Source organism: Onychomys torridus, chromosome 19 (assembly GCF_903995425.1).
Source record: "Onychomys torridus chromosome 19, mOncTor1.1, whole genome shotgun sequence".
Classification (NCBI taxonomy): Eukaryota; Metazoa; Chordata; class Mammalia; order Rodentia; family Cricetidae; genus Onychomys; species Onychomys torridus.
Window position 1 is genome coordinate 45,565,012 of NC_050461.1, and position 24,761 is coordinate 45,589,772.

The 24,761-nt window shown below is 42.6% G+C and overlaps 1 long non-coding RNA gene and 1 pseudogene across 1 annotated transcript in view; one reads left to right on the top strand and one right to left on the bottom strand.

Moving 5' to 3' along the window:
* Positions 1–24,761, bottom strand: part of LOC118570460 — a 125,271-nt gene that overhangs the window by 86,340 nt on the left and 14,170 nt on the right. The window lies entirely within an intron of this gene.
* LOC118570762 lies at positions 5,449–5,586 on the top strand (annotated as a pseudogene).

Genomic DNA, 24,761 nt, shown 5'->3' on the forward strand with positions numbered 1-24,761 from the left:
ATACATCAAGGGACACTCCTAAAGCCTGGCCTGCACTGACTGACGTCTTTAAAGGCCAGTACCATTTATGAGGAACCGTGCTCTGGATGCTGTGACTGGAAAAGGAACATTGCTGTCGTGAGAGCTGCCTTTCCAGGCAAAGTTAAAGAAGGGCATTGCATTTACACCAGGGCATGTTGACAATGTCGAACTACATTGAATCTTATCTGTGAGCAGCAAATCCCCTCACCCAGGGGCCGGTGAAGGGGGCCAGTGCAGCTGCCCGCCAAGGTTCAAGCTTTTCCTCCCCAAGAGGTTTCATTTCAGAACTCAGATGATAACGTATTCATTTGGTTCCCTCCTAGTCCCATGGAATTTTAATAATAATAATAATAATAATAATAATAATAATAATAGTAATAATAATAACAACCCCTTTGCAAAGCTAGGAAAGACTACACCACCCTATAGCAAACTCCTGGAGATCCACACGGCCATTTCCCCACCTGTGGCTATAGTCATTATCAGCGAGCAGGATTCATCAGGCTAATGGAGTTGAAGTATACAAACCCCAACACAGTTCATTTTGAATTATTGGAAATAGCAGCCCTGATCTAGCATCAGATTCCTAGATAGATCTTTAATTTCAACTTTTATCATCATCAAACGCAGAGCAATGTGATTTCATGAAGACAACGTGAATGCAAAGGGTTTAGCCCTCCTAAAAGATACAGGGAGCATTTTTTAAAAAGAAACTATATCAAGCCGGTAACAGAAAATATAGTTTAAAAAGTGCATAGAGTACCCTGGAAATGAAAATGAAAACTGAATTAGAGGTGCAGAGATTTGGGTCTTGGCCATCCAGCCTTCATGCCCTTGCAAGGTCAAAGTCCATGGAAGTCCGCTCTAAATGTATCAGGCCACAGGCTGGATCTGGAGGCTATAGTGACAATTTGTTCTGTGGCCTTCAAATTTGGATCTAGACTCCCCAAAGCCTGGGTCTTCTAAAGAAAATGACCTGGTTGGTTTTTGTGTGTTTCATTATACACAAAGAACATATTAATGTACATCAAAAGGCCTTGGAAACTATGTACACTGCAGAGCACGTGTAAAATCCAAACAAGTGCGGTACCTTTAAATCTTCATAGCAGCTCTCTGAGGTAGATACTGTTGTCATAATTACAACTGCAAGAGCCAAGAACAAAAGGCTTGGGAAAGGGGGTGGCTGGACTGTCCTAATAAAAGAAACGTTTTCCCAGTTTCTCTGGGGATAAAGAAAGAAGTCACACTGTTCAGAAATCTTAGGATGCAGATGCCTGGAAATAGCTTTTTCAAGGAAAAGCAACCAGGCCGAATCAGGAGCAACATCCAATTCTAAATCCTGGCAATTACATGTTGAGAGGCTGACTAGATATTCCAGGTGTCACCTTGCAATAGGCCAGCTGTGTCGCTGACAGCTCCATGGGTATCAGGAAAGAGACACACTCTCGGTTGGTGCCTCTTATAGCCGCATTAATGCAACTGAAGTGTGGTTCTGGACCACAGCCAGAACCCAACTGAGGCAAGGTAGTGAATTTTCAGACACTACTCATACTGAAAAGACACATTGAGCCAGAATTCTATAGCATAGCGGTGAAAAGAAAGTCAGATACGTTGTTCCAAAGGGTTAACAACAATCTGAAATGGGTTCATCTTAAGTGTCTTTGGGAGCTCAAGACAAAGATACTAAATCATGGACACAAGGCAATCCTGGCTAATACAGAGTCACATCAGTCAAATAAATGAGTTTCCTACTTCCAGGGTGGTCATGACAGAGCATTTACGTGGTTTGCCTATCTCTTCCAGACCCAAATAAGATATAAGGAGAGTTACGACGCAGCCCCTTCCTAGAAGAAATGATGTCCAGCCAGAGAGACAAGAGTGTAAGTAATGTAACCAGGACCACGGCCCTGTGTACCATAGAAGCTCGGCCCTGTGTACCATAGAAGCTGTCTAAAGTCTACAGCCCCCAAATAAGTGTCATACCAGTCTTGAGGATGCAGAGATGCTTGTGGGTGGCATGGCCTTCAAGGTAAGTAAATTAAATTAGGAGAGAGGGGGCAAATACCCAGTGAGGTGGAAATAACATTAGTAGTGGAATATAAAAAAAAAAAGAAGACAGCACTGGACGCCAAAAATACTGGGAAAATTAAACCCTGCAGTAAAAATGGGAGACCTCAAGCAAGATTTAAACTTGTTGGGTTGATCAGAGTCTTTCAAATGGCTCCGTATCATCTCCAAGAAGGCAACGCAAAGCATAGTAAGGAAGCTTGTGGGACACCTTCCCCTGCCTCACTCCACTTCCGCTCAAATATACTTTCCCCCTCGCCCCTCCCCTTCAAGTGTTTTCTTATCCAAAAATATTCCATTTATCTGCTTTATATATTCAGGCTCCATGGAGACTTTTATGTTAGAATAAGTTAACAAAAACGTATACACATAATAGAGGCCTTAAGGATGAGCACAAACAGGATAAATCATAAAAATCAAAGTTTCTAAAGAACCAAATATTTGTAAAACATAGTTAATTCATGACTAATTAAGCATATACAGAAAAAAATTATGAAGAATTTCTTCAGGTCCAATGAAATTGATACCAGGCAAGAAATATAGACTTTCTAAAAACAATAAGGGCTACCAGAAATGATTTTTTTAATTGAATACTTAGAGATAACTCTAAAATAATATCTAGACGGTCTCTACATCAATAACTAAGAGCATTTCCAAAGAAAACTTAAACAAAGCCTAAACAAAAGAAAATATATACCATGTTCATAGAGGATATCATCTGCCTAGTGAGGAATGATAGTCTTCTAGACTTCTGCCCAAAATATACTGTTCTCTCCTGTATGAAATAATTAAAACTTTAGACAAAAATACATGAAACAACAGTTTCTAGGATGTTAGGTATCAAGTGATGTAGGGGGAAGGTTGCTAAGAAATAAGAGGGAATTGCTGGGCGTGGTGGTGCAGGCCTTTAATCCCAGCACTTAGGAGGCAGAGACAAGAGGATCTCTGTGAGTTTGAAGCCAGCTTGGTCTACAAAGTGAGTTCCAGGACAGCCAGGGCTGTTACACAGAGAAACCCAGTCTTGAAAAACCCAAAAGTTAAAAATAAAAATAAAGAAAATGAAGTCAGTGTCCTATGATTGTCCCAGTTTTCAGCCTTGTCTTTCTAGGTGATGGCCCAGAAAGAGGCAATTTAAGTGGAGCCCAACAGTTAAATTGAGATGAAGCTGGGAGTGTGGAGTGAAAAGCAGGTCAAGTTCTCAGGGGAGAACCCAAGAGAAGAGAGAACTTTGCAAAGACATCCAAAGATCTGAGTATCCAGTAGAGGAACTTACCTATCCATGTGTGAGAAAACTACTAGCAACTGAGAAAAAAATCACTCCCAAGGATCATAGGAGCCACCAGACAAACTTAAAATCTGTATAATCCACAGGCATTGGGTAGAAAAATTGAAGAGTCCACAAAACTAGACCCACACTGGTGGTTCTTGGCCCATCTAAGATCCAAAAGGTGAGTCTTTACAGGTGATTTAACTACATCCCAGAACAAAAATTTATAGTTGGTAAAGTGCATGCCTGGCAAACACAGAGCCCCAAATTCAGTCCACTAATAGCACTGGAACTGGTAGTGTGTGTCTGCAGTCCTGGTACTTAGTGTTAGACTAATCTAACACTCAAGTGGATCCAAAGTTCAAAATAATTCTCAATTACAGTTGCACATTCTGGGATGCATGAGACCTTAGCTCAAAAGAAGGAGGAAGAGGAGGAGGAAGAGGAGGAGGAGGAGGAGGGGAGAAACAAAAAAAAAAAAATAACATTATGAGAGCAATGCTAGCCACACAGGGTCCTGCAGTCCAACCAATCACAAACCTGTCAGGCTCCTAAGTGATATCCTTTTTGTCACGTGCAAGAAGCTACACTAACCTTCATTAAAATCAGCATGGTTTTTTCCTTCTTTGAATAGTTGGAAGTTCATAAGGAATAGAGATGTTATATATCTCTGGATGAGAGCTGCAGTTAAGTACTAGCTTCTCCTTGAGTTTTCCCCACTGAAAAGACTGCACTTGAATTTAAGCATCAAGATATAACTATGGGTTATGGGACATATGCAGAACGGATGCCATGTTAAGTGATATTGCAGTGATGGGACTGCCAAGCCTAGGCAGTGGTAAGTTCTATAAGACAAATGACTTGGTTTTGTCAATAAATAAATGTCCTGAATGGCATGGGGAAGTGGGAACAGCTCAAAAGAGACTTGAGTAATCTATCAACTACATGTATCATGTGTGTATCAGTGACTCAAGGAAGTCAACTGTTAAAAAAAAATTCTGAGGCAGAATTTAAGTACTGATAGATATTGATACTATATGAGAACTGTGTAAGATATAAAGAATTATATTTCTTACATCTCTGAGGACTCAATCTCCAGCACCCAACAGTGGGTATTACTCAAAAGAAGAGGACTGTGAGCTTAAAGAAAAAAGAATTCCATGTGGTTTGGAAGTGTTAATGAGAAATTATGCCAACCATGTTCAAATGGCAAGGGAGAGCTTGAGACTGCTGCAGGAAGGGAGGGAGGTTGATCTCAACTCTAGAGACCACTAGGAGAAGTGGCCATTTATAGCCAACAGGCAGGAAGAATGAATAGACAGAGAGCTACTAAAAAAGAATTTATTAGGTATCAAGGCTTGGTGAGAGAAGAGGCTTAGGAAGTTGTGGTGGTTTGAAAGAAAATGGCCCCCATAGGTAGTGATATTATCAGAAGGTGTGGCCTTGTTGGAGGAAGTGTGTCATTGTGGATGCCAGCTTTGGGGTCTTACATATGCTCAAGCCATGCCCAGTGAGACAGTTCACTTCCTGTTGCCTTCACAAGATGCAAGGACTCTCAGCTCCTGCTCTAGCACCATGTCAGCCTGCATGCCACCCTGTTACATCATGATGATAATGGACTGAACCTCTGCCCACCCCAATTAAATGTTTTTTCTTTTATAAGAGTTGCTATGGTCATGGTGTCTCTTCACATCAATAGAAACCCTAACTAAGAAGACAGGTGTTCTCTATAAACTGACTAAGCATGGGTCTCTATAAGACTGATTTAGCAGACCAAGGTCAGACTTTAAGGGCCAAGCCTAGACTGGAAAAAGATTCAGGAGTACATAAAAGTTTGGTCAAGCAAAGCAGGTTCCTTGTCAGACATAGAAAGACTCTAAGGTGTGAAGGATCACAGTAAAGAGATTAGAGATGGGAGGGAATATTCAAAGAGGGGCGACTGGTTAATGAGCGTGGCTCAGTGGTCATCCAGGGAAGACAATCACCAGGCCACCCAATGAGAAACGAGGGGCAGTGTCTGGCCCAGGATGGGGAAATATCTGGGCCAGGGCTGAGAACTCAGTGTGTGATTTGAATTCAAAGCCAGGGCCTTGAGCACTTGTGTGTGGTTTTTGTTGTTGTTGTTCAGCTCGTGGACAAAAGCAGGTTATACAGATGCAAAAATAAATCTTCCTTTGCAACTCTGAACTCAATGTTCAGTGTGAGTTTTGATACATATAAGAAGGAATACAAGACAGCACAAAGGGACTATGGTAGTGATGAGGCTGGTTCTAACTGTCCTATAATTTAAAGGCATAGGTAATTAAAAAAAAAAAAAAAAAACCCTAATGTGAAAACAAAACAACAAAGGCCTGCTTAACACATTTTTCTCTACTCCGTGTGCGCCTGGCTAGCAAGCACCTCTCCAAGGACATCAACCTTCCCCATCAACTGCATTTACTGACTTCTTCCAATACCTCTTTCCAAAAAGGTCTGCTAGTTGTCTGTAACTGATATCTGTGCAACCTTAAACCATGTTTCTGAACCAGAGGCACACAAAACAAGGGGCTGCAGTTTCCAATCTACGCTGGATAAACTGGACTCAAAGGCTCCAGTCCGTGTAACCACCTGATCTGTATCTACAGACGAGAAAAAAATGAGATTGGGAGATTGTGTCTGGGTTGACTCCGCTCTTCCTGAACTCTCTTACTTTGAATTGTTTTATCACTTGCCAACCCTCCTGCAAGACTGGCCAATCAAAACAATTCTTCTGGAGCCCTCTCGAGTGCTGTTATCCACATGGGTTAAACCCTGGCAACCCATCTGCTATGAAAGGAAATCAGCTACTGAGCAACACACGGCAGCTTGGGATCTTTATTTTCCATCAAACTATTTTGTCAGTGAAGATGAACGCTAGAAACCTCAACATTTCTAAATGTGTTGAAATGAAATTTCATGAAATGAAATTTTTATCTCTCAGCAACACTGAACTTTAAGAAGAAAAAAAAAAATCCATATTGAAAAACAAACCAGGAGTCAGTCTGAGGTAAGCCACACGTTTCTTGGTTGATGTTTTTGTTTTTATACAAGGCCTTGTTCCCAAGCAGGCAGATAAAGACCTAATTCAAGTGATTCTTCCCCATGCACTTGCTATTCTTGTTTCCAGGCTTGAGCAGGGAAGCTCCAAGAAATGAAATCCCCTGCCTTCCACTGTTCTGTTGTCTTTCAAAACAGCCGGACTGCCAAGATCAGCCCCGAGAGCGTCCTTTGAAGTGTTCCTCATGCTTCTCCTACCCTGGAACAAAACAACCACCCAGACTGTGCGCCCAGTCCCCAGAGGACCAACCTGGAGGCCAGGCCACCACCTCCTGCTCAATGGCACTATGAGGACAGGGAACCGCGGCCACTGGGGGTTACATACAAGAACTTGGGAATATAGGGCTGAGTCACTACTCACACTTTTGCAAAAGTAACAGAGGATGAAAGATAATAGGAACAAGTGGTGAAGGCCGGAAGACACAGTACTGCAGGGACTCGGGGTCACGGGCTGATTTCAAAGGACTAATTTCTACCCTTATTCTAGTTCAGTGTGGATATTTCCCCGCCCCATGCTGTATGAGGTTCCCTTAACCACTTTCCATCATATGTGAAACCTATCTTCATCATAAACGTAACAGAAAATGTTTCCGAGCACAAAGAGGGGTTAAAAGGCCCTCGCAGATCACACGTGTAGACGGTGTGGAAGTGGATAGAGACAAGCCAAGTAAGAAATGCAAAGCTATGTGTTCAGAGCTGAGGGGCATGGGAACCCACTGTCATCATTTACATTTTGACAGACTCCAAGGCAGTTAACAGGCACAGGCAAACTTGGCTGGGGAGAAGAGAAGGTTTCTGATGTGCCTGGTTGATTGGGAGTTGTTGACCTTGGGGCACTGAAGTTGGCCTAACATCATCTATAATTGGCCAGGGGGGCATATTAGGCTTTCTTTAATTAGTTTTAAATTAAAAGCAGAAAGGAAGATTAGGAAAGTTGTTTCTTATTCATCAAGACTTGGCCGTTTTGGAGCTGATACTTACAGGGTTATGGCTTAGCTCCTAGGTTGTTACCAGAGATAGCAGGCTGACTTCCTGTGAGCCTGATGTATAGCAGGCTGGCTTCCTGCAAGCTGACCTATAGCAGGCTGGCTTCCTGGGCTGTTTTGCTATAGATAAGGGCCTGGTTTCTAGGGCAGACTGTGGGTCAGAATTCTATTTTCCCATATAACCTAGCTACTGCTTGTGTATCACTACTTAGTTGCCTGGAACAAGAAGATTTCAGGTAAGAAAAGCTGTGCATGAAGCAGGGCAAATTTCCATGCACATAGTATGAACAGAAATTAATAAATATGGGTTTCTTATGCTTCGCTGCTATCATGAGGATGTGGTTTACTTTGTCTTGTGGTTTCTAGATCTACATTCTTATATGCCTGGTGCAAGAGGGACCCAGCAGCCTTCTGAAAGGACAAGAAGATGGCTCCCTAAAGCCACTTCCCTACTCCCAGCCACTCTGATTTCCAAGTCCTGTCTTAGAACAAATTTGGTTTGAAAGGAATAGAGAAAGATATAATTTAGTTTAGACCAAATACCTTCACACGTGGCTTGAGAGTCTAATTTCAAGTGTCAATATTCAATCAATCAGACTTTGTATGAGTCAGCTCCAACTACCATAACAAAACACAACAAGCTTGTTGGCTTCAACAACAGACATTTTCTTTTTTCACTTGAAGTGTGGAAGACCAGATAGATGTTAAGATGCTAGACAATTCCAATTTAATCTGAAACCTCTTCTGTACGTTTGTGGTGAGTTACCATCTTGCTGTATGCTCATATAGCCTTGCCTCTGTGTTTATGGAGGCTCTGGTTATCTTCTTAGATGGACATTAATCCTGTTGGACCAGGTATCCAACCCCATTTAACTTAATTGATTCCTTATGGCTCGTTGTCCAAGTACAGTCACATTTGGCATCATAGGAGCTTGGCAAAGTCACAAAATTTCAGTCCATAATCTTACCTAAGTCTCCAATCGTTCACCTAAAACTCCCACTTAGAAAACAGGTAGTCTCCAAGATTATCCAACTCTAAAACTTTTTTAAAAATAATTTTTTGAGAATTTCATATAAACATTTTTGATTATATTCATCTACCTTGCGTCAACTCCTCCCAGATCCACCCTACCTCTCAACCCACCTAACTTGGTGGTTTTCTAAATTTTCTAAAATTCAACAAGTCTAATTTGGGCTGCCCTTATGCTCTAGGGTGTGTCTGTATTCACTTGGAATATGGTTTGCCTATCTGTGACCACACCCTTAAAGAAAATGAGCTCTTCCTCTCCCAGCATCTATCAATCGCCAATAGCTCCTCAGCTCTGGTTGGGATTTTGTGTCCACCTCCCCTCTCTGTGGTGGGATTTGGTCTGACTTGAGTTGCACAGGTCTTGTGCATACTGTCACAAGTACCATGTGTGCAAGTGCCCTGTTGTGTGCAGAAAATAGTGTTTACCTGTAGTCACTCACCGCTTCCAGCTCTTACAATCTTTTCTGTTGCCACTTCTGCAGTGATACCTGCACACTGGGAAGAAAGGGGGTATGACACACGTCTCATTGAGGGATGTGTATAGCACAGTCTCTTATTTTCCACATCTTAACCAGTTGTGGTCTCTGTGTTAATCACACACTCCTCTGATGATGTGCTAATCTGTGGGTATGACAATAAGTCATTAGAAGTCAGCTTAATCCTAGGCCCCTTTAGGTTCTCTGACAGTAGATTCTTTCCTAGGGCCTATGACCTGTCTGGTCATAAGCTGTTTTGTTCCCAATAACAGTAACAAGTATGGGTTTTATTATGTTGTGAAGGTGGCTTCAAGATGTTCAGAAAGTGGTTGGTTGTTCCCATGGCACTCATACCACTATAGCACCATTGAGCATATCTTACCAGGTTGGCCACTGTTATAGTTCTTTTTTTTTTTTTTAAGATTTATTTATTATGTACACAGTATTCTGCCTGCATGTATGCCTGCAGAAAGAGGGCACCAGACCTCATTACAGATGGTTGTGAGCCACCATCTGGTTGCTGGGAATTGAACTCAGGACCTTTGGGAGAGCAGTGAGTGTTCTTAACCTCTGAGCCATCTCTCCTGCCCAACTGTTATAGTTCTTAAGCATAGCACCTTCAAGCACTATGGAAGCTAGCCTGTAGAGATAGAGCTTGGTCAGCACCAACTTGATTTCTCCGTGTTCTGTAGCTCAAGTGTGTGATGATTTTAGTAATACAGATCTAGAGCTCTACATCACACACCCTATACTGACTACAGTTATGCTTCTTTTTTTTTTTTTTTTCTTTTGGCAAATACTTCTTTGCTGTGATCAATCTCTTTAAAGTGGATGTCTGGTGACACAGCCTCACAAAGGAACCTGCTTCTAAAATGTTGCACCAAGTTCAGAACCAACGTTTCTTAAATGGATCAAGACAGGGAATCCAGACGTCAGAAAGGAAAGCAGACATATTTGACCATATCAATTGTTAAAAACAAATAACTGTTCATGCTACCTTTGAGAAGAACTTCAGACACACAGAAAATAACTCCAAAATTGACAGATAGGATTACACATGGAGAGTAGATATCTAGAATGTGTAAGGCACCACAAAAATCAAATACCCACCCCCCTACACACACACACACACACACACACACACACACACATACACACACACAAATATTCTCATCAACAACAGGCTAATGAACCAAATATGCCATTCTTACAAGAAGAAACACATATGGCCAGTAAATGTCATAAAAAGCCTTCAACATCATTCATCACCAGGAAAACACAAATTCAAATCACTGTGAACTCCACTTTGCCCGGGTTGAAGAGCTAACATCAAGGAAGCAGATGATAACAACTGTGATGAGGATGTGGGTGAAGAGGAACTCCTACCCAGTGCTGGTGGGGGTGGAGACTGGTGCAACCACCCTGGAAATCAGTACAGAAGTTCCTCAAAATATTAAAAACAGAACTACTGTATCTACCACGCCTGAGTATATAACCAGAGGACTTTACATCAACAGAGCTACCTGCACACTCATGACTATTGCTGCACTATTAATAATAGTTTAAAAATAAAGGTCCAGGTCACATGTCCATCAGCAGGTGAATATATACAGAAAATGTAAATAAACTTCATGTGTGCATCTGTGTGTGTGTGTGTGTGTGTGTGTGTGAAATCATGACATTTGCAGGAAACAGATGCAAGGGGACATTAAATGAAATAAGCCAGGTGCACACAAAGACAAATGCTATGTGTTTTCTCTCCTAGAGTCTAGATTTCAGTGTATTTCAGTTATTTGTTGGCTTACATATTTCTTTATTCTGTATGTATATGGGTCATGAAACGACACAGGGAACCATGAGAAAAAGAGAAAAAGGGAAAGAGACAAATAGGAACGTCTTTTCATGTATATGTGACCTAAAAACAGAAGTGGTCACTGGGGGACCAATAAGAGGAAATGGCACAGGGATGAAGTGTGGGGAAGGAACAGGAACAAAGCCCTTATGAAGATGCCATAATGAAACACACCGTTTTGTGTGTTGATTTTAAAAAAGAATTAAACCCTTTGGTTGTGTCTTTTACCTTGCAAAGGACAAACTGTTTGAAAATTATCTTTCTAAGTCACACAGGCATAGAGTGACATCTAGAACATTCAACAAGCCCCTAGGGAGAGGTCAGAGACACAGAGGATGAATATAAGCAGACATATCTGCAAGGACATCAAACCTTTAAAAAGACTCAGGGAAGTGAATTTTTAAAAAAAAAAAAAAAATCCTAATAATTGATTTTTACTCAGTAGGTTGGAAAAACTCTGAAGGAGACATAACACCCAACATTGGTCAAGCAGGAAGATAAGATAACTTACATCTAGCTATGGAGAAAAGGAATCACTGTTTTTTAGAAATTATCTTCCAATGTCTTTGGAAACTTAAGCACATATGTATTTTGACATACACAGCATCTGAGACCAAAAGAAAAGCACCAATGCACAAGGGCAAGAATGTTTATTGAAATGGGATTCTCAGTGTGGCACTGTTGATTATGGGAGAAAATGACAGCACTCCATCATCCAGGGGCATGGCCGGATAGGTCTAGTATATGCACACTATGAATTACCATGTAAACATTAAAATAGTGAGGTAGACAGTGTTCTGGCCATAAAGGAACAGAAGAGATGTTAGCCCTGGTTTCATTTTGTCTGGCTAAACTGGGTCACATGGCCACTCTCAGCTGCAAAGGAGGCTCGAAGGAAAAAAAAGAAAAATGACTTGTCCAGTATCGAGTAGAGAAAGACTAGGACCAAATGTGATTTGGAACAGGGTGCTAGGGTTCTGCCTTTTCCCACAGAGATTATGTCGCCTATTTTATTTTATTTATTTTTGTAATTTTCGCCATGCTTTCTCAAAGAAGGGCATGTGAGATGTGTCCTCTAAACTCTTCTTGAGGGAATGATCAAGGAAGCTTTATGTGAGGTTGCCTCAAGCATCTTGTCATGGAAAGTGATGGAGAGTACCGGGACGGAACTGAGTTTAGAGATCCGTTAGGGAGACTCTGACCTGAGTCCCAGGGCCCCTTGCACCAGAGCTCAGGAGTCACAGCCTGTACATCAGGCTTGTGGTGAACCTAGGACATGGCCAGAAGACAATGCTCTTTCAGTAAGCTAAGAGCCTGCACCACACTCCAGCTAGAACCAGGAAGTGGAAGTGGGGGCAGCTGTAAGAACACACAGGAAGCCGAGCTTCTGCTCACCCTGGGAGACCGGAAGTGGTCTCCGCAGATGAAACCAGTTCTCTGTTTAAGGGTTTTCTGAGGCCAGGTTTGCTAAGCGTTCTCCTTTGCAAACTATTACAGGTTTTAAGGTACAGTTCTTGCAGAAGCCAGGCAATTATTGCCATTGCTGCGCAACAATACAAGTAGTGTAAAGATTACAACCTCAAATAAAAATCAAGCAAATGTTGCCAGTTTAAACGTTAGAAATGAGCGGGATTACCCCACCAACCCAATATATCCTGCACGAGCCAGCCAGGAAATAGGCGAGTATGTACTGTGCCATCTCAGGCTGCAGTATAAAAGGCCTGGCTGAGGAAATCCTTAAGGGAAGACTCCTGCTTTCTTCTCCTACCGAAGGAGCAGGTGTGAGTGGATGACGTCAGACTGAACTTTGGTAAGATGGGTTTCCAAAAAGTCGTTTTACTGCTATGGAGATAGGGAAGAAAAACCACTTAAAACAGAAGTACAAATCTGGATGACTCTTCCTTTTCGCTTTTTGGTCTTCAAAACAACGTACTTGATCGCCACACACCCATGTAAGAATGCCATTCAAAATAACGATGTTCTATTCTCTGAATCCTTGGGATTAGTCACTTGGAGGGGAGAGCACACATCAGAAGGCCGCTTTTGCTTTGTTTTCCCCATCACACAAGATTAGCCCAGTAAGAACTAAATAGCTGGTCCTTTGCCCATGATAAGAAGATAGCTTTTAGAAAAGTTCTGTGGTTCCATGGCTACTTTAAACTTGGGTGGTCTGAAAACCAAATAACCAGTCATTTTATTACTAATTTTTCTCAGTGCTAGTCGGTCACATCCCAGGCAATTTGTACCATACATTTTTGTTTTTGCTCTACATTTGTTTGTCGTTGTTTAAACACTCTTAGAAGCTCTAGAAACACTTAGAACTTACTTAACTGTGGGGGGATCTGGAGATGTGATTCAATGTAAGGAAGGTTAAAAAGCATTGCTCCTAAAAGCATAAGCAATGCCATATGTTTAAGTCATAACCATTGAGTTTTTGTTTATGTTTTATTTTCCTGAGACAGAATCTAGCTTTATAGCCAGGGCTGCTCTGGAACTCACCATGTAGTCCAGGCTAGTCTCAAAGTTGCACCAGCCTTCCTGCCTCTGCTTCACCAGGGATAAGATGTTAAAGGCAGGCACCAAAGAATAAACTATTAAGAAAAACTAATCCAGGTATCATTACAGGTAAGACAGATGTCTTTATAGATAAGCCTAAGTGTTTCAATTAACTTGATAAGTGAGGTCAATTGGCCAGGTGGTGGTGGTGCACACCTTTAATCCAGCACTCAGGAGGCAGAGCCAGGCGGATCTCTGTGGGTTTGAGGCCAGCCTGGGCTACAGGGTGAGTTCCGGGAAAGGCACAAAGCTACACAGAGAAACCCTGTCTCGAAAAACCAAAAAAAAAAAAAAAAAAAAAAAAACAAAAAACAAAAAAACCTTAGGTCAATTGATGGATAGGTAGGAAGTTAAGAGTTACATCTTCAATAAAGGAAATATGGTTATTTCCTTTGTTTTCTATTTGTGGTGCTTAGTATTCTGGAACTAGAAGACCCCCATTGTTGGGCAGGAGGAGGCAGGGATGCCAAGAGCAATGTATGAAGCATAAGGATGACGTATTATGGGTATTGTTGACTTTCTCTGCCTTGGAATGCCACTTAAATAACATCAAGGAGAGTAAATCCAGGAGAGTGTGAGGGCAGAGGGCCAGACCCTCGGAAGGATTTCAGACAGCCAAGTATGTGGGATCGTATTGGATAAAGGCTATTTTCTGCAGTCTCTAGTTATCCTCTAATACAACCTAACTTACTACATCTTCAGTGGCTCCTTTAGCAAATAAGGTCACATTTGGAGGCACCAAAGATTAGAAGTATGACATGCCCTTCAAGGGAAACCAGGTTTACCCCATAGCACCATCATTCAACCCTTGATTCAGATCATATTCTCTCTCTCCCTCTCCCTTCTCCTCTCTCTCTCTCTCCTTTTCCCTTCCTCTCTGCCTTCTCCTTCCCCCACTTTCTGTCTTTCAGTATTGACCCTTACCACTCACATTTTTTGGGCTACTTGCCAAAGTGGCTTCTGGAAGCCAGTAGTAGGCACTGGCAAGAGGCTGGCAGACAAGAGGAAGGAAGGAACCAGGCTCTAGCTCTTTCCCTGTTCTGGGCAGTGTCTCCAGGAGTATCTACATGTACCAGGATTTCAGCTCCCACTGAGGTACTGGCTCCAGCTGGGAGAGCCTGTTCTGGAGTGCCAGCCTCCAGCTTCTGGAGCCAAAGCTATGAATGGCTGGAAATACATGGTGTCCTACCTCTCCTCTGCATCTAGACTCAGATTGCCTCATCATCCTGTTCGCTCTGTCAGCATTTCCAAAGCCCTTATAATTAACTCCCTTAATTGCATTCCCTCCACTGAACTACCTGGCATAAATTCTGGTTTCCTGATGAGACTCTTGACTGATAGAAGTCTCAAGAGATGCCAAGGCCTGTGCTAACAACTGGAGAACAGGAGTGAGCCAAGGACCATTAATGTGTGGAGGGCAGACACCCATCCCCGTTCCCTTCCCAGCAATGGTCAAGAGGACATGTCAGAAATAGTAGTCACAATGGTGCAGAGCCCTTCGTCTCTCTTAGCAGAAAGCAGAGAGACAACACCTAAGGTTGATAAATGAACAAAAAGAGGCCAAGGCATATTTCTAGCACAAACAAATAGCTACGAAGAGAATTAAAAGCACCAATAAATAAAAGCAGTTACCCCATCAGACTCAGACTCAGGGTAGTAGGAATAGGCTTCTTTGTTCTTATTTCTCTTTTTTTGTGCTATTTGAATTTTATAAATCTTGTGTGCCTTTTACTTCTTCAGTTTTTTTTAAGGCAAAAATTCTAAAGGTTTGACTGGGTCTTTGTATGGTGAAGGAACAAGCATTTTTTTAAAAAATGGGTCCTATTTCTTAGTTTCTGGCTGAGCAGGACAGGGGAAGGTAGAGTGCCAAAGAGTAAGGAGAATTAGAAAGAAGGCACATGAATAAAGGAGCTAATGGTATTGCCCATTGATTAAATAATTATATAATTAAATAGTTGTGGGTGGGGGAAATCATTACAGAGTGCTTTTCAGGGTAGGGAAAAAAAGGGGGCCTCTATTTTGACCTAGATGCTTCTGAGGATTATTGTTTGTGGTACATTTCATCTAGATTTTTGTTTATCCTCATTCCTACTTCTTATGAACAAGACCAAAAGAATGAGAGGGTCCGTTTCTCCTCCATAGCAACGAAGGCCAGGAAAAGAACTTGCCCATAAAATATATCCATTGTTGATGAGGATGTAGATCAAATATGGCTCTGTAGACTTGTACATGAACCAGAAGACCAGTATGGGAGGCTCTTCACTAGTAGCTTCTCCAAAAACAATTGCTTCTTAATTGTTAATTAATTCGTATCCTTAGTTAATTCTAATTGCTTCTTAATATCTGCTTCTCCTTGACATAGCCAAAACACTTAGTGTCTGTTGCACTGGATGTTTTGAATGGGCTGAAGACAAAAGCAGACAATCCTTTGCAGCCTTCTCACTGCTAACAGTGAGTACAGGGAGCAGACTGAGATGGGCTGGGGAAGATGGGAGTCCTAGAGACATAACTTCCAGGTTCAGGGTATGACACTGAGTCAGGGATTCTATTTGTAGTGAGTAGGTAATAGGAAGATATTATCCAGGAAGAGAACTCAACATCCCCAACATCTGTTTCCTAATTTCCACATTATTCCATCTCTCCAGGAGCCATGCAGACAAATGGAAGTAGTCTAGGAAAGACAGCAAGACAAAGAGAGGAGGAAATAGAGAGAATTTTCTGAGTACCTTAGTAAGACCCAAACATCAATCTTTTGATTTGTCTGTTATTTAGTTTTACAATAACAATAAAAACCACTTGGTGGTAAGACCCTATCCTGTTGCTAATATTACTAAAGACACACTTTCATCACAGGACATAGAGAAATCAAGTTGGTACTGACCAGGAAGCATCCTTCCTGCTATCTAGCTTTTATAGTACCAGAAGATGCTATGTAGACTACTGGGGCAGGAGAGTCATCAACATTTTTACTTAGCCATGAACATACAATAATGAATGGCTTAGCAAGATATGCTCATTGGCGCATTAGTGGTACAAACATTATGGGAGTAATCAATCATTTTCTAGATGGATTTAAACCCTGCTCCACAAGAGTAAATGCATGCCTGATGCTATGAATTTGACCAAGGACCCATAGGTGGGGTGCTCACAGGACCCAGGGATGAACCTGCTACTATTATTCTGCTAAATGTTCATAGTATCAAACTATCATCTAAGTGGGCGGTGGTGGCTCACGCCTTTAATCCCAGCACTCAGGAGGCAGAGCCAGGCAGATCTCCGTGAGTTCAAGGCCAGCCTGGTCTACAGAGCAAGATCCAGGACAAGCACCAAAGCTACACAGAGAAACTTTGTCTTGAAAAGCCTAAAAACAAACAAACAAACTGTCGTCTAAATTCATATCTCTATATTCATATATTTGAGAAATTCTCAGACCTCATCAGAGAAGTTTAATTGTGCAGTGGACAGTGATTAACACAGAGATTCACAACTGGTCAAAGTACAGAGCACACATGTCAACAGAGTGCTCAGCCACAAAGGAAACTTTTATATCATCTCCTCCTGCAAGGCTCAGGGACCATCTTAAGGAAAGGAAGAAAGACAGTAAGAGCCAGAGGTCAGGGAGGACTGAGGCAAAACAGTGTCTTCTAAATGCAATACAACTACAGTGCTCACAGCTGGGCTTTGCCTGCACAACACCTGCATAAGCTCAAGCCAGCCAGCAGTCTAGCACGGAGGGAAGAGGCACTCGTGAGCCTCTCCCCCTATCGGAGGAGCTGAGCAAGGAAAACTCAGTTCTCTTTAAGGGGATGGCTCCTGGTAAATGAACCAACTCCAGTGGACAGCCCGCCACCTGTGAGCACAGAGGCAGCGTAAATTGGACTTGTGGGCTATTTAAAAACAAACAAAAAACACAAGTTGATGGGGAGGAGGATCTGGGATGAGTTATGGGGAGCAACAGGGGGCAATACAGTCAAAATACATCTCATTAATTCTCAAAGAATGAAAATGTTGTATTTAAAAATGATAATGCCCAGAAATCTCAATTGCATTGCATGATAAAGGTTGGGTTTTGTTTTCTCGTAGATTTAGTTATTTTATGTGTTTGAGTGTTTTGACCTGCATAGATGGATATGCACCATCTATAGAGCTGTTGCCTAAGGAAGTCAGAAGATGGGGGTTGTGTCCCCTGGAAGTTACAGAGAGTTGTGAGCCATCATATAGGTGCTGGGAACTGAGCCTGGGTCCTCTCTGTAAGAGCAATAATAATAATAATAATAATAATAATAATAATAATAACAATAATAATAATAATAATAATAATAAATTAAAAAAATAAAAAACCACAAAGAAACAAACCCAAACAAAAAATGCTCTTAACCTGTGAGCTATCTCGGCAGCCCCCATTTTTTTTTTTTTTTATTACATGCCTGATAAGGATTAGGAGGATCATTCCTTTTTGAATGGGAGCCAACTGGAGCACACAGCTTCCAGCAGGAGGAAAGAGATCTTTGGAACTACGGGAGGACCTAAAGTGGCAGGTCTGAAAATGGCTTTTATTTCTCCCTGGAGCCCATGCCTATTCCTGGCTATGAGAACTGGGAAACACACAGTGTTGCCACTGAGACAGTATGAAGTACCTCTGCCACGCCTGTTCTTTATTTCCCTAGTCACTTTGTTTTAATTGCTATTGCTGAAAGGTGTATTTGTGTCTTGGGGGCGGGGGTTGAATTAGTCAAGACAAGAAAAAGATATTAATCAAGGTTTAAATCCAAAGTAAAGCCAGTATTGGGCACACCTTCCTTGGACCTATCTCCGTGTGATTATTTTAGTAATGAGTTAAAAGTTGCTGTGTATTGGGCATGGACAAAGACAGAGCTGCCTTTATGTCCTCAGCCACAGCACTGAAAACTGCCAACATTAGAGCCTGTTTGTTTTGTTGAGAAGAGAGATTGTTGGCCAGAACACAAGGGCTCCCCATTACTCTTTCTGGAAAAAAAGCAATGGGAGCTTTAGTTTCCCTCTGGATGACTACCAGCATCTATCAAAAGAAACAAGCGTTCCCATCTCTCTCTGAAGGGCATTAGAATGCTGACCAGTCCTTCTGGACCACAGTGGTGTCTATAGTAGACAGAGGTCCAATTCTGAGCTCTTTTGTATCTCATGGAAACAGTTCATCTTGTAAGCAGGGAAACACCCAATGCCTGACCTAGAAGCTGCATGGACCTGAAGGCTGATGGTGAGGAGCTGAAGACCGTGAGCCAGGAGCAACTCCTCTCTCGGGATTAGTTCTGTGTCTGACAGAATCAGGCTGTGGCCTCCGGTAGAAGGGACTACATCTCTGGGCTTCAGGTAACTCAAGGTCAAACCCTACCTCCTTAGGCAGAGAGGATTTTCTTTGAAGACAATGTTGAGGTCAGGATGAGCTAGAGATGAGGCTGTATCGTGTGGAACACGGGGCTCCCCATATCTCTTTCTGGAAAGGGCAACAAAATCTCAAACTTGCTTCTGGACGGCTACCAACGACTATCAAAAGATGTGCGCGTTTCCCATCTCTCTCTGCAGGGCAGTTAGAAACGTCTCAAAGCTCAGTTCTAGAAGTCTCTACACTTCATTTCACTTCTGGTTTTAAAACGTCAGTGTGCTGTCCGCAGTTTCGGTAGCAGATCGATGTTCTCATTCACAGGGGAAACAGTAATGGTGAGAAATCTCTCGAGTCTACCTGAAAGATTTTTTTAGATGTGCACTCTCCGTTTCCCATCCTGTTGGTCCCTCTACCTACCATGGTCTGGCTTCTATCTTTCTAACGCCCTGGAAACAACTTCAGCTGCCTGTGTGGCTAAAGCTCCATCCATTGAACCCTCATAAGTCCTTGTTCCATTAATCTCTCCTCGACATTGACCTCTCCTTGGTACTGAGTACTACTGGTGGTCATTCTCACACTTCCTACCCCACTGTCTTCTGTTTCCCTGATTTCTGGCTCTCTCACTGTGTCTCTCGAATGCCTGCTTCTTATATGCCGCCATCTCCCAGGTACCGCCATTAACTCTCTGCTAGCACACTGAATAAGGCGTTCTTCAAAGAATAATTCCCTAAGGACCATGCTACAGGCCATCTGCTCCACAACCTGAAAATGGACCCCAGGGCTGGCAGAAGAAAAGAAGACAGAATGAAATCCATGCCTGTCCTCAAGGGCATGGGGCTCTGCATCGCACATAATGATCCCAACGTGTAACCAGACTGAAAACCGAGTCACCACAGAATCCTCTCTCACGCCCATGGCCAACAAAAGTTCCACATACAGTCAAACCTCCCTTAATATTTTTCAGTCTGTTCCCTCTTCTTCCACATGGTTAGCAGCTGAGTTCCAGTCTACATATCTCTCTCACCTGAACCCTTGGGAACACCTCTTCATTGTTTATCTTGACTCCAGCCACACTCACCTCCAGCTTTTCCTGCATTTTGTTTCCAGGATAATATTAGAAAACCTCAATGCAGATCAGTTTAGTAGTTTCCAGTCAGCTCCATTCAAGGCCTTCTGAGTGCTGGCCCTTGCCTGACTTTCTGTATACCTTCTGCTCACAAATCATAGGTTTTCTAATCATCAGTGTAGTTCTCCCAAGCATTGACATTAATCAAAGTACCAGGTAATAGCCTTAATTTTACAGCTCAGGTCCACTGTGTATCATGTGTATAGTTCACCTTTTCCACGTGGATCTGGCACATAAAGGCATTTGACCTATATACCCAGGAACTATCTCAAATGTGACGTGTTCAAACTAGAAAAACCCGCAAAACCTGCTCCTCTCTGGTTTTCTCCACTTCCCTGCTCAGACTGACAATATAGGACACAATCTAGAACACAAACATGATTCCAAGCCCTTCTGATATACTCAAGTTATCTGCCAACTCCACACCCAACATGTATCCCAAAGCAATCCACTTCCTTCCATCACCTGGCTCTCTCTGCAGTTCAGGACACCATTCCAGGACACATCACCCACCAGGTCTTTCAGCACCCAGCCTTGCCCCCTTAGGACCCATGCTCCTCATGCAAGTAACATACTTTGATGAACATACATCATACATATCTTGTCAGTCCCTGCTTAATAGTCTAGTGGTTTCATTGAAACTTACAGGAAAATTCAATCTTAGAACCTTCTGTGAATTAGTAATGCCCTTCTCCTCCCCTGATTTCAGATATATATATCCCCTACCCCTACCCCTCCCATTCACTGTCCTCTAGCCACACTGGACTTCTCTTTGTGTCCCAGACACACTACCCTTTTCTACCTCAAATCCTTCATAGTGGTCGATCTCACTTCATGGGACACTGTTCTCAGATGCTGCCTCCTTCCTGACCTTAGGTCCCAGCTTTGCTATCACTTCTTCATACAGGCCTTCCTGACTACTATGCTCAGACTACCTCTGTCCCAACACCTCATTTGTGTTTGCGATGGCACTTACCACCACCTGACTTGTTCATTAGCTGATTTTTTAAAATGATTAATTTTTATTTTATGTGTATGAATGTTTCCCTGCATGTATATATGTGCACCACATGGATACCTGGCACCAGAAGAGGCTAGAAGAGGGCATAAGATCCCCTGAAACTGGAGTTACAGATGGTTGTGAGAGGCCATGTGGATGTAGGGAACCAAACCTAGGTGATCAGCAACAAGTACTTTTAACCACTAAGCCAACTCTCTAGCCTCAATGGTTGGGTTTTTTATGGACTCCTTCTCCTCGTAAAAATATAAGATACACAAGGTATATTGGTGCATCTGGAGGTAGAATTCAAATTACTTAACAATTGGTATGGCATGGACTCGAGTCCAGCCATACAGATGCCTCCCTGAGTACTTAGAAGTAGTAAGTGGATATCACTATTCTTATACTCACTGGCTTAATAGAGCATGACTCTCCATAAAAGTCAGCTGTGATCCCTTCCAAATAGTACAGGTTAGAGTATCCAGCCAGTCACATCCGGGGGAAAGGTCAATGACTGTTAGTTTCATGTTACCCACCCTCACCCTTTAGAGGTCTTAAGAACATTGCAGAACATACATGCACTAATCCATAAATCATGTGCATTGATCAGATCATTGCTATTACCTCAAAAAATTAGCTATCCCTGACTTGAGAATACAATTTGCTTTCCAGGAATCATAAAGAGACTGTAATGGTGATTAATCCTTCCTATCAACTTGACTGTATTTAAGGACAAGTAGGAAAATAGTGAAACACATGTCTAGGTGTGTGCTGTGATGGTGTTTCTAGAAACAATTAGATCATGGGGGCTCTAAATGTAATCAAAGATTGAATCTATTGATGGGTCAACATTTGAATAAACTATTAGGGAATGGTAAAGCTGTGTGGTGGGGCCTGATTGGAGGACGTAGGTCACTTAGGGCATGCCATTGGAAGATGCATCTTGTCTACCCTTTCCTGTTCTTGCTTTCCCACCCCCGTCACTGTGGCCCTTCTTTCTAATGGACTGAAACTGCAAGCAAAAACAAATCTTTCCACTTTGGGATTTTTCCCTCAGCACTTTAGAAGAGTTCTGGAAAACTGCCTGATTCAAGCGGAAAAGATACGGTAGGGCCCACTGCGGCAAAGCGAGCGCTCCAGCCTAGGAGGCCCATGCTTCGCTTGGATAACTTCACAACAAAGCAGAGGACAGCATTCGAGGGGCACTGCTTCTGTGTCATGCAAGCCTGCAAAAAGCTAAAAAGTAAACCTACTGGTACCTACAGAGAGAGGTTTGCTGCTGGGTTCAACACTGCCACAACAGCAAGAGTCAGGGCACTTTGCCCTTTGTCTCTGCTCCCAAACCAATGTATCTCCATTTCATTTGAGAACAACGGTCAGCCAAGTGTTGATCTCCACGGACTGAGGCTGTCTCATCCTTCTGACTCAGCCAGGACCTCTCTGTTTGTCTTTTGCCTTCAACACCCCACGTACAGGTGTAGACCATGCCCTGCACAGCCCTGTAGAACTGGCTCTCATCTTGTCTATTTGGAGGTATACAGCAGCCCCAGTCAGCTCATATCTACCAGCAGTCATGCCTCCTCCAGAAGCTCTGCTAGCTATAGCCAGTGCAGGAGAGAAACCAGGTGCTCGGGGAAGCAATGAAGGAGTCCTTCCATCCACCACTTAGCTCAGAATGTGCTCACCGCATCAAAGTTTTCTGACCAACACTTTATATAATGGCTTCTTCTACTCTAACCAGCCATTCTTACTAACTAGGCACTAAGCTTTTAAACGGATTATTTAAATCTTCGGTGCCCTCTGAGTTTACTGTTTTGGAACAGTTCCCTCCCCACAGCCTTTGGCTAGCTAGACTTCTTTGGAGAACTGGATGAGAATGGGGTGTGGAGTTGGTGTTTCTGTTTAAACCCATCTTCTGTTTCCATGTCCTGTAACCTCAAGGAAGACACTGAATTTCTCCAAGCCAGAGTTTCTTGATAGCAAAAACTGAGAAGGAGGAGAGCACCTACTTTAAAGGGATTTGTAGGGAACTGTTGTGGTGTATAGTATAAGCCTGTGAAGTGTTCAGCACAGTGCCTAGAGCATTGATAGTCAGAGACTAGCTGTTCATTGTGTTTTATTGTTTAGCTAAGGATAGGTGAACTGAAGTCTAGGTGATGAATCTAGCCACGTACATTCATCTACATATCCTCAATGGCTACTTTCATTATAGTTGCTGAACTGCATCCTTGTACCATAGACAGTATGGCCACAGGATGTGACCCTCTATAGGAGCAGCTTGACAATCTTTAGTTTAACCTGTTAAAACTTTTCCCTATCACCACCAGCAAGAGGGGCCTCTGGTGGTAACAGAGACTGCTAACATTTTCCCAGTCTTTCTTTCTTGATCACTTTCAAGTCCTTTATACTTACAGCCAGCATAGAATGGAGATGGCAGGTCCCAGATTCCCTTGCTACCAGAAGTGCCCATGTGACTGAATCCTGGCCAGTGGGATGCAGTGGAAACTTTGATGCATCTCTTGAGAAAAGCACCCTTACAGGACTTCCCTGCCCTCCTTCCCAGAAGCCTACCTTGTATGAGTGCAGAAGAGGGAAATGGAAGAATGTTTTCATCTTAGAACATGGGGAAGCCTTGGAAGTGAAGGTTATGATGAACAGAACTACAAGACTAAAGAAGCCTAGATCCCTGATCTAGGCTATACACTGTCCTTTATCTGGTGGTATATACATCATGTTAAGTTGCCTTCTTGGTCTCTTATCTACTCAGTGGTCAAACTAGTCTAAAAATACGCCAAACAAACCAATCGAGAAAGACTAGGAAGCTGATCATGGCCTCGGTGGCCTCTGTCTGACACTCCCTAGAAAAACTCTTTGTGGTAAATCTGGCCCTTAGATACATTGGTTTGAGCAGCATGGAAACATTTATTCTTACAGAAGGCCAACATAACATTGCACATGTTTTATATTTACTCAGAAGAAAAAAGACTAATGCTCATTCAAGAAGAAAAAAAAGATTCATTAAAATGCTTATTCAGGAAAAAAAACGATTGATGTGGATAACTATTAAATAGGAGAATGAGTAAAGGAAGAGTGACATTAAGCTTGAAGATGTGTTCAAGCCTGGAGCTGATACCAGTTCAAGCTAGATCTCTGGCCCCGGCTCCCAGAGGGACATAGGCTTAGACATATGTCCCTTAGACATGGCATTCCAGCTGGCAGAATGAAGGTGGGGGAGAAAGGATGTCATTACATTCCTGCAGCTGAGAAGACTGAGGCTCAGGGAGGCTAACCAGTTCCGCTGTGGAGCAGACCTAATTAATTCCCCTCTGGTCCAACTCTCTCTTCATATGCTATAGACAAAGATGGACCCACAACAGAGTTTAATCCTCTACAGAAAATCAAGCCTGGAAGACGGGAAGCAACCATGTGTCTGAGAAGAGGGTCTAAGGATCTTGAGCTCTGAGTCTGTTTGATGAACTTCTCCATGGAGAGATGAGGGGTATGCACACTAATGAGCAAAGAGCAGAGACCAAGAGCTTTTTAGAATACCATTAAAATCCCTGACTGCAGAGAAAGAGACCACTAACGTCTTGCCAGCAAAACCAAGATTTAAAAAAGAGATGGTGTCCAGGAAACTTGGCAACTTTCTTTCTTGTCCACATATCTTTCTCTTATGAACCCCCCTTGTCGCTTACTCAGTTACTAGTTACTTGTTTCTGGGAATTACTTGGGGGTGGGGGCAGCAATAGCCAGAAGGTCAAGAGGACCACACAGAACACTTTCTTGAATCCAAACCACTAGAAGCCAGAGACCCAGAAACTTCAAGTTAGAAAACCTCTCATCCAAGTGAGGCAAGTCCACCTATAGTAATCACACTCAAGCACATGCTTGGTTAACTTGTTCATAGACACGTGTGTGCCAAGCACTGGGTAAAGATCATGAG